This window comes from Sciurus vulgaris, assembly GCF_902686455.1.
Source record: "Sciurus vulgaris genome assembly, chromosome: 5".
NCBI lineage: Eukaryota > Metazoa > Chordata > Mammalia > Rodentia > Sciuridae > Sciurus > Sciurus vulgaris.
In genome coordinates, this window is record NC_136465.1 from 138,043,601 (window position 1) to 138,064,550 (window position 20,950).

The 20,950-nt window shown below is 38.9% G+C and overlaps 1 long non-coding RNA gene across 1 annotated transcript; it reads left to right on the forward strand.

Moving 5' to 3' along the window:
- Positions 1-366: 366 nt before the first annotated feature.
- LOC306662651 lies at positions 367-19,833 on the forward strand. The gene is made up of 3 exons (XR_013764175.1): positions 367-3,562; positions 3,670-5,273; positions 12,274-19,833. It is a non-coding gene; the product is annotated as an uncharacterized lncRNA (long non-coding RNA).
- Positions 19,834-20,950: the final 1,117 nt, after the last annotated feature.

The window sequence follows — 20,950 nt, forward strand, 5'->3', positions numbered from 1 at the left end:
AATCTGATCTCTATGATCCATCTGATTGGTGCTCCATGATTAAAAGAATGGAGCTGAATAAGCTCACACCACCCCACACCCTTATCACCACTTAATATCCTTTAAAAGCAGATGCCTAAGACCCCAAAAGTGCCTTTCATTCTCAAATGCCCATACACTCTCTCTCTGTTGCTCATTTTCTCGAATAAATCTTTACTTGTGTCTCTCTTGATGCATCTGAAATTCCTTCTTCTTCTTCTTTTTTTTTTTTTTTTTTTTTTTTTTTTTTTTTTTTTTTTTTGGTGGTGATACCGGGGATTGAACACAGGGATTGTGGCTCTACTACTAAGTCACATCCCCAGCCCTTTTTATTTTATTATTTTTTTAAAAATTTTGAGACAGGGTTGACCAGGCTGACCTTGAACTTGTGATTCTCCTGCCTCAGTCTCCCAAGTTGCTTGGATTAAAGACTGCGCCACTGGTCCCAGTGTAGGATTAGGTATTCTTGTATGTGGTGTGTTCTGTGGTCTCCTTTCAAGACCCCCTAATCAAGCATATGCACTCATCCCCCAATGCTGAGAATATCAACTGCTATCTGCCAAAAACTTCATCTCACACTGGGGATTGCCCTTAGCTTCAGAGAACTGCATGCCTAAGCTCCAATCCCTCTCAGGTAGAGGCCAATGTAAATGACTGGCTGACACAAAGACACAAAGATCCTGCCCATTGCCTCAGTGCAGGCCAGCTCTGAAGGGTTATCTCAGCTCCACAGCCCCTTTTAGATCAGTCAAGTTTCTAGGGGCAACTGCATTGCCATTGAGCTTCTCCCTTCACTAGTCCTGCCTTCCCCTAAAGATGAATCCCACAAGACCAAACAACTTCCTGCATGTAATTCTCTGTCTCAGAATGATTCTGGGGAACTCAATCCAAATCATTGCATAAATCTTTCAAAAATCTTTATAGGGGAAATTTCTAAACCTCTCGGATAGTTTATGAGGTTCTTTGGAATTGAACACATTCTCCTCTCCACCCTCATCTCTCATGATTTTCTTGCATGTTTTTTTGTAAGACGCCCTCCATGGCATTCCCCACCTTGCTCAAGCTTTCTCTATATTCCACGTATAATGTACTCATAGTTTTTTCTTGGCTAATTCTGCCTCATTCCTGAAGAGTCAGCTTTTGTCTTCCAGAAAGCCTAAATTCATGCTTAATCCAGTGCAGAGTCCCTCCTCTATGGGTGTGTAGTGTTTTGTTTGTGTATACACATACCCCTTGACTAAGGATAGGATTATGTTCCAAGAAATTCATCATGAAAGTTGAAAATATTATAAGCCAAAAATGAATTTAATACACCTAACCTAGGACGCATCCTAGCTTAACCAAACAGTACCTAGTAGTCTATCCGTTGTTTATCCTTATGACTGGCAGTTTGCTGCTGCTGCCTGGAATTGAGAGATTTGTATTGCATATGATTAGCCCAGGAAAAGAATCAAAATTCAAAATCTAAAGTATGATTTCTACTGAATGTTCATCACTTTTGCCCAACCACCACGAAGTTGAGAAATGTGTAGTCAAACCATCATAAGTCTGGGAACATCTGTACTTTCACCAAATCACTTACTCTATTATATTAAAATTGTACAAAATATTACTAGAATGACAATTATTTGATTATTATAAAGAGAAGTACTAATTCAGCATATGGAGAATTTTTTTTTTTTTTTTTTGTAGTTTATAGGGGGGAGAAAGAAGAAGAACGAGCAAGTGCTATAAGTCTTTTGTTTTTTAGTAAAAAATAAATCTCATGCTATTCTGAAGCATAGGAATGCTTTGGTTCTTAGTATTACCTAACGCTGTTTCCAAAACAAAAGGAAGCACTTTCCAATGGGCAGATCTTAGAGGTAAATCTGTCTTCGCTCCTGGTGGTGGTTGGGTGGGGAGGGTGTTGGATATCAGGAGCAGAACCCTGCTTTCCATGACAGGAATAAGGTGAGAACAATGCAAGAGTACGGAGTCCTGACCACTGGAGGAAATGGGGAGCTTGTGGTCGATATGCCACATTCTTTCTTTTCTGCTGATGTCCTTAAAGAGTCCTTCCTCTGTGCCCTGTACCCTGGTTTGGTGTGGTTCAAGGAAGAGGAACCTGACATCACATCCTATGCCAGTCCATTCATCGTGACAAAGTATGGACAAGTGATACTTAACTGCCTTGGTTCCAGGGGATGGAAGCTAGGACAGGTATTTGGTAGCACTTCTTTTACTTTTCCTTATCCCATCCCCTTTGCTTTCCTTTTTTATTATTTTTAAAATGTTTGGTATTGATTTGGTAATTATGGTAGATAGGGAAGGATTGGCTTGAGTAGCCTCACCCACCCTTGATCCTCCAGCTTAGAGGTCCTATAGAATATTAAGCAAAATTTTGGCCTTCTTTGATTCTTGGTGTAAGTGGCAGAAGATACCTAACTGCATCTCCTACATTGTATACATTTATAATCCAGCCACTAAATAACTTTTTGTCCCCAGTGCATTGGCCCATTGGCCCCACATGAGCCAAGTGCTCATCTCTGGTCCAGGCAACTATGGGTAGAACACTGAATCATGGTGTGTTTAAGGGGCAGCTCCCACAATCATAATACAGATAAAGTTGGCAGAGCTGATTCCTAAGATAAAGGGAGGAGAGAATGACAGTTGTCTACAGCCTTTTACAGTTCTTGCAAAAAATGTTTGATTATTCCTCAATGTTCACTAAATCTGAGTTAAAATTGGAAGATGTATCCCTAACAAATGTAGACATGGCATTGCTCAGCTTCCTTGAAGAGGCTCTGTATCTGGAATATTCAAAGACACTGTTAACTTGTTGAATATTTTGCATGGTACATCTTACCCCCTGAGAAACAATACAGGAGTTGGTGAGTTGGTGGAGATTTTTTTATTTGTTCGTTTGTTTATTTGTTTTGTTCCTTTATAATTAGAATGGGAGAAAACTACAACTACATCAGGAATTGTACAGTTTGGCAGCTGGTATTTCTTTTTCTATCTGCTGATTAATAAAATTTCAATGATTGAATTTTTGGTAAATGTAAATTAAAATTTACTAATATCTTTATGAACACAAATGCTTAGTATTTAAGTCAACCTGGCAAGTAGTGTAAGAGCATCACAACCACAAACAAAAATAGCCAGATTGTTCTCTCTCCTGCTAAGAATCTTATAGTTAAAAAAAAAAAAAAAAAAAAAATTTACTTTATCTTGCTCAACATGAGCTTGTGCATTCTTCCATAGTGAATGCCAAACTGAGAGTTGTTTTATGATCTACTAGCTATTAACCATGACCCTAGAAAAGTTACAATTGCTCCAACTTCAGTTTTCCTATTTGTAAAATAAACGGATTAGAATAGATCTAAGGGCCTTACAACTTCATAAATCTCATTTTGCTAATTGTGAGTTTCAGAGCAGGAGGATAAATAATTATTTACAGGACAAATGCCCATTATAAGAACAGGTCAGAACAACATAGTAAAGGATATTTAACTTCCCAAAACATAACCAGGCAAACTTAGATCAAAACTCAGCTTATAGCTCAGTTGGTAAAAGTGCTTGCTTTGCAAGCACAGGGCCCTGGGTTCGATCCCCAGCACTGAAAAAAAAAAAAGAAAAAGAAAAAAAAAAAAAAACTCAGCTTATTAGAAGTCACTGCAGTCAGAATGAACAGAACTTTGACAGAATCAAGAGGGAGGAGCCAGACATTTTTTGTATAGGATTTGGGAGCTCTGTGTGCAAGGGGTTTAAGACAGGTGTTTCAAAGGCAGGGAAAAGATTGGGATTGGGCAAGATTTTGAATTAATAGTTTAGGGCGGATTGGCATACTGAGGCGAGAGTCTTAAAGTAAGTCCTGATAAGTAAACCGTGGTTTGATAAGGAAGCTTTATATAAGTAAGAAGACTGTTGTCTCAGATAATCTGATTTGCAGGGATTTCCTGAAGCAAACAGTGAAGTTATTTATTGGCTTATGGTCTTATCTTCTCTGGGCAAATTTTCCTGGAACAAATAACTAAGTCATATTGACACAGGTGGTCTCGGTTCTTAATATGACTACATGCAGGTGCCCTGGTTCATTCTCATCAGCTCTGAGTTAATGCAGGACAAAATAGACTGCGGTGGAGCAATGTTTGATGAAAACTCCTTTCCTGGCTTGCCTTGAGTTTCATACTCAAAATATTCTTCTTCCTACTTGACTTCTCTTGAATATATTATATACTTTCCAAATTCCAAGTAGAACAAAGAGATTCCCAAGAGAACTTCCCCTTTTATTCTCCATTCCAACAAATGGTAATACCACCTCTGCTCAGTTATTTAAGTCAAAAACTTAGAGGCCTTTCTTTCCTTATACCCCTACATGCCATGACAAAGTCCAGTGGATTGGACCTCCAAAATATAGACCAAATTCAACTAGTTAACATCTTCATTGGTAAAACTCTAGCTCAAGTCATTCTTATATCTTGCCCTGGGCACAAAGTCTTTATGTGATCATATGCTACACTGGCCTTTTACCTTTTTCTAGAATATGAGTGTTTGTTTCCATATCAAGTTTCTTCTACTTGTTGGCCTTGCTGAACCAGCTCTCCCTGTGGCTCCTTCTCCTTGTTGAAATCTCATCACTGATATCCTTTATTTTCTCAGAGAGGACTTTCCTGAATCACCCTAAACTGGCCCCTCTCCCCCATCACTGAATCCCATTGCTATATTTTATTTATCAGAGTTAGTTATTTCTGAAGCTATACTACTCTATATTTTGTTTCATGTCTATCTGTGCCAAATGAATAAAAACCCTACCAAAATAGAGATCTCATCTACTACATACCAGGCCCTATATTACCACTGCCTAGAACAGAACTTGGCATATAGTAGATTCTCAAGAAATAATTGTGAAATGTTTCATGAAGAAATTTAGCAAAGAATAACTGGATGAATGGAAGTATGAATTAACACATGAATTATTTAGAAAGTCATAATTGTTTAATGGTATTACAGTTAAAGATGCTAAATGTGTAATCTCTGTACCCTTATTCGTGGCTTAACATGCTTGTCTCATCATTTTAACTATGTTGGATGTCATCTTTCATACAAATCCTAATGTTAAGAAATAGATTCTTTTCACAATAAATTGACTACTATCAAATTCGTAATAGGTATTTTTATTGAACCACTTAAAGAGACAGGAATGGGAGTATAGTTAGCCACATCCCCAGCCTGTCAGGCAATGAGAATGAAAAAGATTAAAAATTAAATCAGAGGTTTTCAAGATGGCGGCCTAGAGGGTGGCTGCATTACGTGTTGCTCCAGAACTCAGGATTCAAGAGAGGAGATATTGAGACGCTTGGGTCCAACTCAAAGTAGCCGGGTGACTCTCACCCCCTGGGGGGGCATCCCGGATGGGACGGGGGTCCCGGAACGCAGGAAACTTTGTGAAGTAGAACTGCCGGCGAGACGCCCCTCCCCCCGCTGGAGCGCCATAGAGGAGGCCGGTCGGCACAGCGCTGGGACTCGGAGCAGCCACTGGGGCTCCGGCGGCTGCCCGGGGGAGGAGAAGCGGGGAGAACTGTGTGGACTCAGGACACCAGGGCCTGCCCTGAGGAGGAGGAGAGGAGCGTGGCCACTTGGATTCGGAGAGACTGCACCAGAGCTGCAGGCGGTTGCCAGAGGAGAAGCCGCGCGGCGAGCTGTTTGGAATCAGAACGACGCTTCTGAACCCCGGGGCCTGCCCTGAGGACGAGGAGGAAGAGGAGCAGCCGCTTGGATTCGGGCGACTATACGGGAACTACAGGCGGTTGCCAGAGAAGGGGCTGCGTGGCGAGCTGTTTGGACCCTGACCACTTCTGAACCCCGGGGCCTGCCCGGAGGAGTAGGAGAAGGAGGAGAAGGAGCGCGGCGGGTCCTTTGGACTCGCAGTGACTGCATTAGCGCTCCAGGCGGCTGCTCAGAGGAGAAGGCGAGTGGTGAGTTATTTGGTCTTAAAGTGACAGCTCCTGAACACAGGGGGGCTGCCTGGAGGAGAAGCGTGGTGGGACGCTTGGTCTTGAAGGACCACACCAGAGCTCCGGGCGGTGGCCCAGAGGACCCGTGCAGCGGGTCACGTGGATTCAGAGCCACTCAGAGGGACTGCTCCTGAACACCCGGGGGGTTATCTGGAGAAGGAGGAGGAACGGGCAGGGTCACTTCGACTCGGAGTGATTGATTGCCCCGGGCTACGGGTGGTTGGTGGGAGGAGGAGGCACGAAGTGAGTTTCTTGGACTCCTAGTGACCGCACCGGCATACTGGGCAGCTGTCTGGAGGAAGAGGCCTGTGGCGGGTCTCTGGGACTCAGAGCGATTGTTCGGGGCCACAGGTGGCTGCTCAGAGGAGGGGCCACGCAGCCAGGCGATTAGGTGCAGAACAGGGTCCCAGGATCTAGGAGGCTTCTGGGTGGAAGAGCCGCACAGAGACAGGCTTAGGGCGGAGCGAAGGTTCCAGGCCTATGGGCAAATTCTCTGAGGAGGGGCAGCCTAAGGAGATTCATCTGCGAAGGGTGAGGCTCCCAGGCCCAGGAGGTAGGGCCGGGCCCCTGGAAACTTTGCAGAGGAAGGCAGCCCAGCCCAGGCAGTAGATGTAAATTGAGGGGAACCTCTAGGAGGAAACTGACCAGCGAGACCTCCCCACCGGGTGAGTCTTCCCTGCTGGGTGAGGTTTCCCACAAGGACAGTAAAACCAGAGGCTCAGGCCCAAACAGGCCTTGCCTCAGCCCACAGCCTAGGTCCCCTTTGGATGACCATTGGTCAACAAGTGGAGGCACCTCTGCCCACTAGCAGGGAATATACCCCACCTGAAGGCCACCACTCCTAGAGAGGCAGCTTCCTTGTGGAGCACCGCATTATCAACCTCCTCCAAGACTTCAGCCTACTGAAGGCTAAGAGGGGATATATATAGAAATCTTCAGGGTCATTGTAAATCAACAGAGGAAATCTGCAATATCTCAGCGGTCCACTGATATCTGAACAACATGAGAAAACAAGGAAAGAAAATGCTGCAAACAAATCTAGATGTTACATCAATAAAACCCAATGACAGCATGGCAGAAGAAATGACAGAAAAGGAGTTCAGAATGTACATAATTAAAATGATCAGAGAAGCAAACGAGGAGATGAAAGAGCAAATGCAAGCATTGAATGATGAGATGAAAGAGCAAATGCAAGCATTGATTGATCGCACCAATCGACAGTTAAAAGAGCAAATACAGGAAGCAAAAGATCATTTCAATAAAGAGTTAGAGATATTGAAAAAAAACCAAACAGAAATCCTTGACATGAAGGAAACAATAAACCAAATTAAGAACTCCATAGAAAGCATATCCAATAGGATAGAACACCTGGAAGACAGAACCTCAGACATTGAAGACAAAATATTTAACCTTGAAAACAAAGCTGAACAAACAGAGAAGATGGTAAGAAATCAAGAACAGAATCTACAAGAACTATGGGATATCATGAAAAGGCCAAATTTAAGAATTATTGGGATTGAGGAAGGCCTAGAGAAACAAGCCAAAGGAATGAACAACCTATTCAATGAAATAATATCAGAAAATTTCCCAAATCTGAAGAATGAAATGGAAAATCAAGTTCAAGAGGCTTACAGGACTCCAAATACACAAAATTACAACAGACCCACACCAAGGCACATTATAATGAAAATACCTAACATACAAAATAAAGACAGAATTTTAAAGGCTGTGAGAGAAAAGAACCAAATTACATTCAGGGGGAAACCAATACGCATATCAGCAGATTTTTCAATCCAGACCCTAAAAGCTAGAAGGTCCTGGAACAACATTTTTCAAGCCCTGAAAGAAAATGGATGCCAACCAAGAATCTTATACCCAGCAAAACTTACCTTCAAATTTGACGATGAAATAAAATCCTTCCATGATAAACAAAAGCTAAAAGAATTTACAAAAAGAAAGCCAGCATTACAGAACATTCTCAACAAAATATTCCATGAGGAAGAGATGAAAAACAAAGAAACAAATCAGCAAAGGGAGGAATTATCCTAAAGGAATTGTCAAATAAAGGAGGAAACAAGTTGTGTCAAACAAATAAATAAACAAAATTTTAAAAATGAACCAAATGACCGGGAAACCAAATCATTTCTCTATAATAACCCTGAACGTTAATGGCCTGAATTCATCAATCAAAAGACATAGACTGGCAGACTGGATTAAAAAGAAAGATCCAACAATATGTTGCCTGCAAGAGACTCACCTCATAGAAAAAGATACCCATAGATTAAAGGTGAAAGGATGGGGAAAAACATACCATGCACATGGACTCAGCAAAAAAGCTGGAGTATCCATCCTCATTTCCGATAATGTGGACTTCAAGCCAAAGTTAGTCAGAAGGGATAAAGAAGGTTATTTCATACTGCTTAAGGGAAGCATAAATCAGCAAGATATAACAATCATAAACATCTATGCCCCAAACAGTGGCTCATCTATGTATGTCAAACAAATCCTTCTCAATTTCAGAAACCAAATAGACCACAACACAATAATACTAGGGGATTTTAACACGCCGCTCTCACCACTGGACAGATCTTCCAGACAAAAATTGAGCAAAGAAACCATAGATCTCAACAACACAATCAATAATTTAGACTTAACGGACATTTATAGAATATTCCATCCAACCAAGAGCGAATACACTTTCTTCTCAGCAGCACATGGATCCTTCTCTAAAATAGACCATATATTATGCCACAAAGCTAATGTTAGCAAATACAAGAAGATAGAGACACTAGCATGTATTCTATCAGATCATAATGGATTGAAGTTAGAAATAAATGAAAGAGTAAAACACAGAAACTATTCCAACATCTGGAGGTTAAACAATATGCTATTATATGATGAATGGATAACAGAAGATATTGAGAAGGAAATTAAAAAATTCTTAGAGGTAAATGAGAACAAAGAAACATCATATCAAAACCTCTGGGACACTATGAAAGCAGTACTTAGAGGGAAATTTATTTCATGGAGCGCATTTAATAAAAGAAGTAAAACTCAACAAATAAACAACCTAACACTACAGCTCAAAGCCTTAGAAAAAGAAGAACAGAACAGCACCAAAAGTAGTAGAAGACAGGAAATAGTTAAAATCAGAGCTGAAATCAATGAAATTGAAACAAAAGAAACAATACAAAAAATTGACAAAATAAATAGTTGGTTCTTCGAAAAAATAAACAAAATTGATAAACCTTTAGCCACACTAACAAAGAGAAGACGAGAGAAAACCCAAATCACTAAAATTCGGAATGAACAAGGAAATATCACTACAGACAGGATGGAAATACAAAACATAATTAGAAGCTATTTTGAAAATCTATACTCCAACAAAATAGAAAATTTCGAAGACATCAACAGGTTTCTAGAGACATATGAATTGCCTAAACTGAATGAGGAGGACATAAACAATTTAAATAGACCAATTTCAAGTACTGAAATAGAAGAAGTCATCAAAAGCCTACCAACAAAGAAAAGTCCGGGACCAGATGGGTTCTCAGCCGAGTTCTACAAAACCTTTAAGGAAGAGCTCATTCCAATACTTCTCAAAGTATTCCATAAAATAGAAGAGGAGGGAACCCTCCCAAACTCATTCTATGAAGCCAATATCACACTGATACCTAAACCAGACAGAGACTCATCAAGGAAAGAAAATTTCAGACCAATATCCTTAATGAACATCGACGCAAAAATTCTCAACAAAATTTTAGCAAATCGCATACAAAAACATATTAAAAAGATAGTGCACCATGATCAAGTGGGTTTCATCCCAGGGATGCAAGGTTGGTTCAACATCAGGAAATCAATAAACGTAATTCACCATATTAATAGACTTAAAGTCAAGAATCACATGATTATTTCAATAGACGCAGAAAAAGCATTTGATAAAATACAGCACCCCTTCATGCTCAAAACACTAGAACAAATAGGGATAGTGGGAACATTCCTTAATATTGTAAAGGCCATTTATGCTAAGCCCATGGCTAATATCATTCTAAATGGTGAAAAGCTGAAAGCATTCCCCCTAAAAACTGGAACAAGGCAGGGATGCCCTCTTTCACCACTTCTATTCAACATCGTTCTTGAGACTCTGGCCAGAGCAATTAGACAAACCAAAGAAATTAAAGGGATAAGAATTGGAAAAGAAGAACTCAAACTATCCCTGTTCGCTGATGACATGATTATATATTTAGAGGAACCTGGAAATTCCACCAGAAAACTCTTAGAACTCATAAGTGATTTCAGTAAAGTAGCAGGTTACAAGATCAATGCCCATAAATCCAACGCATTTTTATACATAAGTGATGAATCTTCAGAAAGAGAAATTAGGAAAACTACCCCATTCACAATAGCCTCGAAAAAAATAAAATACTTGGGAATCAATCTCACAAAAGAGGTGAAAGACCTCTACAATGAGAACTATACAACACTAAAGAAAGAAATTAAAGAACACCTTAGAAGATGGAAAGATCTCCCATGTTCTTGGATAGGAAGAATTAATATTGTCAAAATGGCCATACTACCTAAAGTGCTATACAAATTCAATGCAATTCCAATTAAAATCCCAATGACGTACCTTACAGAAATAGAGCAGGCAATTATGAAATTCATCTGGAAGAATAAGAAACCCAGAATAGCTAAAGCAATCCTTAGCAGGAAGAGTGAAACAGGGGGTATTGCAATACCAGATCTTCAACTCTACTACAAAGCAATAGTAACAAAAACGGCATGGTATTGGTACCAAAATAGAAAGGTAGATCAATGGTACAGAATAGAGGACACGGACACAAACCCAAATAAATACAATTTTCTCATACTAGACAAAGGGGCCAAAAATATGCAATGGAGAAAAGATAGCCTCTTCAACAAATGGTGCTGGGAGAATTGGAAATCCATATGCAACAGAATGAAACTAAACCCATATCTCTCACCATGCACGAAACTAAACTCAAAATGGATTAAGGACCTCGGAATCAGACCAGAGACCCTGCAGATTATAGAAGAAAAAGTAGGTCCAAATCTTCATCTTGTTGGTCTAGGACCAGACTTCCTTAACAGGACTCCCATAGCACAAGAAATAAAAGCTAGAATCAACCACTGGGATAGATTCAAACTAAAAAGCTTTCTCTCAGCAAAGGAAACTATCAGCAATGCGAAGAAAGAGCCTACAGAGTGGGAGAATATCTTTGCCAATCATACTTCAGATAGAGCACTAATCTCCAGAATCTATAAAGAACTCAAAAAACTCTACTCCAAGAATTCAAACAGTCCAGTCAACAAATGGGCTAAGGAAATGAATAGACACTTCACAGAAGAAGATCTACAAGCAATCAACAAACATATGGAAAAATGTTCAACATCTCTAGTAATAAGAGAAATGCAAATCAAAACCACCCTAAGGTTCCATCTCACCCCAATTAGAATGGCGATTATCAAGAATACGAGCAACAACAGGTGTTGGCGAGGATGTGGGGAGAAAGGTACACTCATACACTGCTGGTGGGGCTGCAAATTAGTGCAGCCGCTATGGAAAGCAGTGTGGAGATTCCTTAGAAAACTTGGAATGGAACCACCATTTGACCCAGCTATCCCACTCCTTGGCCTATACCCAAAGGACTTAAAATCTGCATACTACAGAAATACAGCCACATCAATGTTCATAGCTGCTCAATTCACAATAGCCAGACTGTGGAACCAACCTAGATGCCCTTCAATTGATGAGTGGATAAAGAAACTGTGGTATATATATACTATGGAATATTACTCAGCCATAAAGAATGATAAAATTATGACATTTGCAGGCAAATGGATGAAATTGGAGAATATCATGCTAAGTGAGATAAGCCAATCTCAAAAAGCCAAAGGACGAATGATATCGCTAATAAGTGGAGGTTGACACATAATGGGGGGGAGGGAAGGGTTAGAGTTAGGGTTAGGGAGGGGGGCAAGTATAGAGGAAGGAACTACTGTATAGAGGGTAAAGAGGGGTGGGAGGGGTGGGGGGAAGGGAAAAAAATAACAGAATGAATCAAACAACATTGCTCTATGTAAATTTATGATTACACAAATGGTATGCCTTTACGCCATGTACAAACAGAGAAACAACATGTATCCCATTTGTTTACAATAAAAAAAAAAAAAAAAAAAAAAAAAAAAAAAGATCAGAAATGAAAAAAAAAAAAAAAAAAAAAAAATTAAATCATAGCCTTTGCCCTTCAGGTTGGTATTGTTTAGTGACCATAACATCTGAGCCCTAAACAGGATCCAAATCTTCAGGATCTCACATCCTAACATTTGGGGGTTGAACTTTATTCTGAAAATACTGTTGAAGGATTGAAACAGCAAGCAGAGTGGCATGATTTGATTTTTTCATTTTACAAGGAATAGTTGGCTGTTGGAATTTCACAACAGGAGGTTGTGGGAGGTTGGTCATGGAGGTTAGAGGCAAAGAAACAGAAGTCATTTATGAGATGCTGCCATAAACCAAAGCCAGAGATGATGGTGGTTGGAATAAAGAGAGCTGCAAGAGACAGAGCATCCTGACAGAACTACTAAAGACACGGAATTGGCAGGACCCAGTGAATGGATTGAAAGCAGGAATCCATAATCAGGGTGTAGGAGGAGTCGAGGTTGAAAACTGATTCCACAGAGAGGAAATGAAAGTTCAACAAAAGGATTTTGGCTCTTTTTTTGTTATTTTTTTTTAAAGCTTTACACTCTGTAGGTTTTGGATGTCCAAATAAGCATTTATAAGAAATCTTTACTTAATTTCTTCCAAAAAATTTGCTGCTATAAACTATAATTTCTGTGTGTAGATGACTTCTAATTTATTTATCATTTCATTGGTGCTTTATAATTATACATAATAGTGGGGTTCATGGTTTCATATATAAATTACATCTGTGATTAGAAATCAGCAAATTGTCAGAAGGGAAATGTTGATTCCAAATTTCCTGGGCTGGGAGTGTAGCTCAGTGGTAGAGCACTTGCCTCGCACGTATGAGGCACTGGGTCCAATCCTCTGCACTATATTAAAAATAAATAAAGTAATAAAAGGTACTGCATCCATCTACAACTAGAAATATTTTTTAAATTTCCTTAGTGTTCTTAGAATCTTGAAGTAAGTTAATTAATATATTTAACAAAAAAGACTGGTAAAAAATACCCACCCTGTCCTTTATATGTGTACACTGAGGAAACTCCACGGGGCTGGCAAAGGTACAGCTCTCACATTAGAAGAATGCCCAGAGTGTGAATTCATGAGTGGTAGTGATAAGAACACCCACATTGTTCTTTTGATTTTTTTGTTTGTTTGTTTGTTTCAGGGATTGAACCCAGGAATACTTAACCTCTGCGCCACATCCCCAGCCCTTTTAATTTTTCATTTAGTGGCAAGGTCTCACTAAGTTGCTTAGGCCCTTCCTCAATTGCTGAGGTTGGCTTTGAACTCCCCATCCTCCTGCCTCAGCCTCCCTAGCTGCTGGGATTATAGGCATGCTCTACCGCGCCTGGCCCACGCATTGGGTTTTATACAAACACTAAAGTATCCATATCAGAAATGTTCTAGCCACAATTCTTTCTAATTATCATATTCTTTTAAAAAGTACCCCTTGGGCTGGGGATATAGCTCAGTTGGTAGAGTGCTTGACTTACGTGCATAAGGCCTTGGGTTCAATCCCCAGCACCACACACACACACATACAAAAGTACCCTTCAATTAAACAAGAATTCAGCTAACTCTTCCAAATTGTTAGCCATGAAGCAGTTTAAATAGTCTCTAAAATTAAAAAAAAAAGTCTTTAAACAAACAAAAAATGTATGACTTTTAAAAAAAACTTGATCTATCTTACCCACAGGTATAGAAAAGATCATTATTCTCGTATTAAATATTTCCCCACCAAGACATACTTAACTCAAAAGAAACCAATGTTTGTATCTCTTATGCTTTGAGCAGTTTTATAACTTATGAATTATTTCAATAGATATTTTATGATATCTATTGATATTTATGCAATTACTTCATAAATAGCTGTTCATTAAAAAGATTTTTCTAAGTAAATGTTCACATGTTTATGTAATCAGCGTGCAGGTACTACATTAGGGTAGAAGCAAAGTGAAGTTCATAAACTTGGAAATAGGGTTGTCAGTTAATTGTACATTTATAAAATCTATAAGAAATTGATGCCCTTATGCATATGCAAAATCATCTTTATTTTTTTATTTTATTTTTTTTTGCAAAATCATCTTTAAAAGACTGGCTTCTTGCCTGAGGAAGCCCTGGAGGGTCTAATTGATAACATTAATATCAATTAGATATTAATAAACATAGGAATTAATAAACATACTAAAATAAGACAATAAAGGCTAGCCCGATTCCGGTATTTAGTTTGTCTCGGTCCATGAAAAGTGAGAGCTTGTGCCTAAGGACTCGATGTGTAGGATCCCACTGAGCAGCTCTAGAATTCACTATGAAGGGATTTATGGTAGGCAATCCCCACATCAAAAGAAGCTAGAAACTGATCTTGAAACTATATTTGGAAATAAGCACGCTGTTTTTTTACTTCAAGTTTGCTGTCATTTACTTTACCTCAGGGGTGCTGAAGAAAATTGGAAGAGGCTACAATGTTCTCAAGCCATCCTTCGGTGCTACCATTGGCTATTCCTCTATTATAAAGCTGAATGTCTTGGGATATTTTGGGGTCACCAGTATTTAGAAGAATGTGCTTTGGATTCCAAAACCTGCTGTATCAGTTCTTGGCATGATACTTTCATAAATTGCCTAATCTTTCTGAATTTGTTTGCTCATCTATAAATGGATATAATAACAACTTGATTGAAGGTTTTGGTGATATTAGCTTTATGTATTAAATTCTTAACAATAATACATATTCCTCAAATACTGTGGTAGTTTCCTATTGTTTCTATAACAAATTACCACAAACTTACTAGTTTAAAGCAACATATATTTACTGTCTTATAGGTTTTAAAAACCAGAAGTCCAAAATGAGTCTTACTGAACTATAATTTAGATGTTAGCAGGGCTACATTTTTTTCTGGAGGCTCTGTTCCCTTGTGTTTTCCAGCTTCTAAATACTATCCTTGTTCTGCAACCCCCAACCAGCCATCACTTGAACCCCTGCTTCATCCTCTTTGTGACACTTCTGCTTCCCTCTTATAAAGACCTTTGAAATTACACTGAACCTACTGGATAATCTCAGGTAATCCTCCCATCTCAATATCCTTAACCATAATTGCAAACTCCATTTAGTCATCTACTATATGTGCAGGTTTATTAGTTAGGGTTCTCTAGAGAAACAGAACCAATAAGATATATAACTACAGATACAAGATCAATATGGATGTGTGTGTCGGGAGGGGGAGGTATTATGAAGAAGGAATTGGCTACCGTGATATGGTGGCAAGCAAGTCCGAAGTCTGCCATGTGGCAGGCAGGTTTAGTCCCAGGAGAGCTGATGTGCAGTTCAAGCCCAAAGGCCAGTAGGGGGAGAGTCAGGAAAGCCAATGGTACAGATGAAGTCCAAGGGCAGTCTGCTGAAGAACCTCTTCTTTCCTGGAGAAGCCAGCCTTTTTGTTCTATTTTTGGTCTTCAATTTATTGGATGAGGCCCACTCACATTATGGAGGGCAGTCTGCTATACTCGGCGTTCAGGGGTTTAAGTGTTAATCTCATCCAAAGGCATTCTCCAATTTCACACAAAAACTTAATCTCACAACAGGTTTCAAATATCTATGCCCTCCCTGCCCCACTCCCTTTTTTTGAGGTACTAGGAAATGTCAGGGGTGCTCTACCACTGAACTACATCTGCCGGCCCTTTTTATTATTTATTTTGAGATTGAGCGTTTTCTAAATTGCCCACATTAGTCTCATACTTCAATCTTCCTGCCTCAGCCTCCTAGAGAGCTAGGATTATAGGCGTGCACCAGTGCTGCAAATATCTATCCCTTGATCTCCGTACTTGGAGCTGCATGCTCACCACTAAACATGGTATCTCAGTTTCTGCACATAAAGCATCGGCATTTAGTGGAGAGGACTCCTAAATGATAATGGTAACACTATAGAAGAGGTGTAATGATGCATTTTGCATAGTAGCCACGGGAATACAGAAGAGAAGCAAGTAATCCAGTGTGAAGGTGGGAGATTCAGATGGGGAAGGAAAGAATGACAAAGCTTTCTGCAGTGGATAATGCTTAAGCTAAATTTTCAAGGATATGTGGGAGTTTAAAAAAAAAAAAGTCACTGTAGGCAAAGGAGACAACCTAAGTATATAGAAATCTGATTCTGCATGCACCTACCAGCTTTCTCATTATAATTTAACTTTCCTTTTATTTTCTATAAGGAAAAATAATGCTGGTCAGAGAACTCAAGTGCCCAGTTCTTTTGGCAATAATATTTCTTAATGTAAATGAATAAACTGGCATTCTCTCTCTCTCTCTCTCTCTCTCTCTCCCTCTCTCTCTCTCTCTCACACACACACACACACACACACACACAAGCCTTTGTGGTATAGTAGGCATTATTAGCTACTGACCAAACAGACATCCTGCTAACAAAAATCCAATTTCATTCAAAGATTTAGTAACAGTTTATTAGGAAAAGTGGGTCCTTTCTTTAGTACAAGGGAGTGAGTTATAAATATTCTAATTCAATGGAAAAATCTATCCTCTCTTGTGATTGACTCAGGAGAGGTGGGTGACTTAGTTTCGACCACTGAGGCAAAAGAGAAAAGAAAGTCAGTTGGGGAATTTCTAGAAAATATTTTGCTTCCTTATTTAAAAAAAAAGATATATAGGGAGAAGTTCTCCATTCTTTCTTGCTTGTTTTTTTTTTTTACTTCATTCATGAGGGTGTGATATTTGGAGCCGAGGCAGCTATTTTGTTATCATGAGGGGAAATATCATGACACAAGAGCATGAGAACAGAAAAGAGGATGGAAACTGACATCATGGAGAAGCTGGGCTACAGATGCCCATTAAGGCCACTGAAGACTCCATGCCGGATGCCCTCAGAGATTATCTACAAAATAATCAAGAACTTTTTGTTATATATTAACCTACTTTACATTATTTATGCTAAAAAAAAAAAAAAAAAAACTCTATCTGACCCTGGTCTATTATACAGGACTCCAAAATGATGACAAAAGAAAGAAAAGTTCATCCTAAGAAAATGTGTATTTATTTTAAATTTTTTCTATATTTTACAAACTACTACTAAGCTTTGGACTTAGACAAGGAAAAATCACCTCATCTCTTACTTTATTCTTTGTCCCACCAATTTTTGGAACATTCTTTTTCTAATTGGGTCTCAGGTACAAATAAAATACTTTTACTTGTAGTATTTTAGCATTTGCCCATTAGATTTGAAAGATGCAACTGTGCACAAAAATTGTTGTTTTTAAAGACAAGCAGAGATTCTTAAATATAGTAACCATAGTTTTCTTTTAAATTCTGGTTCATACTTACACAAATGAAATTGTAGCTTCCCTGAGATTCTCTAAGCTTAAGTTTGAGGTTTATAAACATATACCTTTAAAATTATGGATTTTATTATTTAGAATATCACATTAAGGAATATATAACTAGGGAATATATCCAAAATGAATATTCCATTCAGCAGCTTTTTGTTTTGAAATTATTTTCTATAACTATTAAGGTACAGTAAATGCTCTGTACCATCATTATGCATTCTTGCATTATATATTGACTTATAGCACATTCAAGTAGCAATTATTCTCACTGTTGTGAAGGGTTTGTGCTCTGCTCACTCAACATGCAAAAATTTCAAATTATAGTACATTAAGATGTCAGTGATAAAAGGGAACATTCTAAAAATAAAGTGATTTTTAAGCACTTTATAAAATGACTAATTCCTCTTTTACCAATGAGCACATACTCTACATTCCCTCAAATGCTTCTTAGAAACTCTTAGGAAAGGAAAAGGAATACTTATTTTTTTTCCCCAGTACTGTATTTTAACCCTGGGCCTCACAAATGCTAGACAAGCACTCTACCACCAAGCTACACCCCCAGCCTTATTTATTTTATTTTTAAATTTTGAGACAAGGCCTTCTAAGTTGCCTAAGCTGGCCTTGAACTTGGGATCCTCTTGCCTCAGCCTCCTGAGCAACCGGGATTATAGGTGTGCACCACCGAACCTGGCTGAAAAGCATGTTTCTAATTGTTTTGTATCAATGGGATCAAAATAGTGTCTCCTGATTCTTTAGCATTTGTTATCATAGAATCACACTTTTCAGACAAGATGAACCTTGCTATATCTAAAATTAAATTAATGTACACTTTTGTTGACCTCCTGATAACTTCGTCTTCATTTAATAGCTAAAACAGTATATCAATCTGACACCTTTTGGCAAGACTCACAGTGATTCTCAGTTCTCACTCACAATGAAGGAAATCTCCAAAAAATACTGCTACTCTGTGTTAATAAAATTAGTTTGCCACTTCTTTGCCCCCATGATTGCCTAGAAAATTTTTTCTTAAGTGTCTCTGTGTAAGCCACAAACTCCATTACTATTTTAGAGGCTTCTGAAGACTAATGAGTTTGATAAAACACTCACTTTTCTAGATGGTTTATGAAAATATTAAGGGAAAATTGCTCCTGGAGAGCCCAACCTTTTGGATTACTTTACTCAGAATAAAGCTTTATTTATTCTTTCACCAAGTGTTTATTGAGTGCTTGTGATAGGACGGGTGCTAGAGCTCTATCAAGGTCCAAGACAACACTGGCTCCCTGTTTGTCTGAGTTTCAACCTGGAGGGAAGAGGATGGGTGAGGGAGGGTGCAATAGGAAGAAAATGGCCTTGACCGAGTGGCCACTCTGTGCCAGGTACTGTATTGAGGACTGTCTGTGAGCGATCACATTTAAACCTCACAGAAATCCTATAGAGGGGGCATTTTTATAATTATCCACATTTTACAGAGAAGAAGCTGAAATTCAGAAGAACATAAAACTTGCTTAACATTGCAGAATTTCTAAGTGAATGAGCCAGGAATCCAGACTCTACCCAGGTAAATACCGTCCCAAAATGCCTACTATCTCATGGTGAAAACTACCGATATTTATTTTTTTGCTACTTGAAAACAAAATGTTTTCCTCTACAGTTGAGTCTAAGCACTTTCCCCATGCATGTGACAATCCAACTGCATGTCTTTGCATGAGTGTTGCTCTTTCTCACAGGTAGTCATCTTCCTGGCCTGGCACATGGCTTTGCCTATAATCCCAGCAACTCAAGAGACTGAGGCTAGATGACAAGTTTGAGGCCAGCCTTGGCAATTTAGTGAGATTCTGTTTTGGTCAGTTTTTTCGCTGCTGCAACCAAAAGTTCTGAAAAGAACAATTAGAGGAGGAAAAATTTATTTGGGGGCTCATGGTTTCAGAGGTCTCAGTCCATAGACAGCCATTCAATTCCATCGCTCTGAACCCAAGGTGAGGGAGAACATCATGGTGGAGGAAAGCAGCTGGGGACATGGCATCAGGAAGCAGAGAGAGACACACAGAGAGAGAGAGAGCATTCCTCCCACCACAGACAAAATATATATCCCAAAGACATGTCCCTAGTGACCCATCTCCTCCAGCCACAACGTACCTGCCTATAGTCACCATCCAGTTAATCACTATTGGAGGATTAATGCACTGATTAGGTTAAGGATCTTTAATCCAATCATTTCACCTCTAAGCTTTCTTGTACTGTTTCACACATGAGCTTTTGGGGGATACCTTATATCAAAACTATAACATAAACTGTCTCAAAATTTAGAAATTAAATAACTGGGGGTGGGGAGATAGCTCAGTCAGTAGAGTGCTTGCCTTGCAAACATAAGGCCCTGGGTTCGATCCCCAGCACTGCAAAAAAAAAAAAAAAAGGTACTGGGGATACAGATCAGTGGTAGACCACCCCCCTATGTTCAGTCCGCAGTACAAAACACAAAACAAACAACAAACAAACAAACAAACAAAAGCCCAATATCATGAACAGCCATCTTCAGATAAGGCAACAGAGAGGTCTTTTCTGCACAAATTAGATACACACAAACATACAAGATTTGTGTGTGCACATGTGCAAATTTCTATTATTATATGGAAAATGAGGAATTTGACAACGTGTGAACTGGAGAATCTCAGCAGAGAAAAAACTAAATAGATAAATAAATAAAATGCTAGAAATGAAAAATATATCAAAGAAAAAATTCATTTTCCAGGCTTAAAACAGCCTTGTCCTGTAGTGTCAAGGAATCACTGAAAAAGATTAAGGGAACGCTCCTTCAACTTGAAGTCAGTAAGCATTAGATGTTACCAAACTAAAATGCAAAGAGAAAAGAGAGATTAAAAACACTACACCATCCATTGCCCTTTGGAACAATCCAGTATTCTATATATTAATATATAATTGAAACCTAAGAAGGAGAGATGATGAAGTAGTAGAGTTTTCAATAATTTTCCCCAAATTTTGAAAGACATCAATTCACAGAACCAAGAAGTTCAGCCAGCTGCAAGCAAGATTAATATGAAGAAAGCACACATACAAATTTATAATCAAACTACATCTTTAAAGTGCAGAAAGAAAAATATATCAACCTAGAATACACCAAGATGATTCTTTTAAAAGACATATAAAATGAAGACCTTTACAAGTAGATAAAAGGTGAGAAAATATTTACAGCTGACCTAAACTACAAGGAATAGTCAAAGAAATTCTTGGGTCTAAAGGGAAATTATGCCAGATAAAAGTCGTATCATTAGGAAGGATTAGAAAGAATAAAAAGGCGGGAGCTTGGTGCAGTGGTGTCCACCCGTAATACCAGTGACTTGGGAGGTTGAGGTCAGCCTCAGCAATTCAGTGAGGCCCT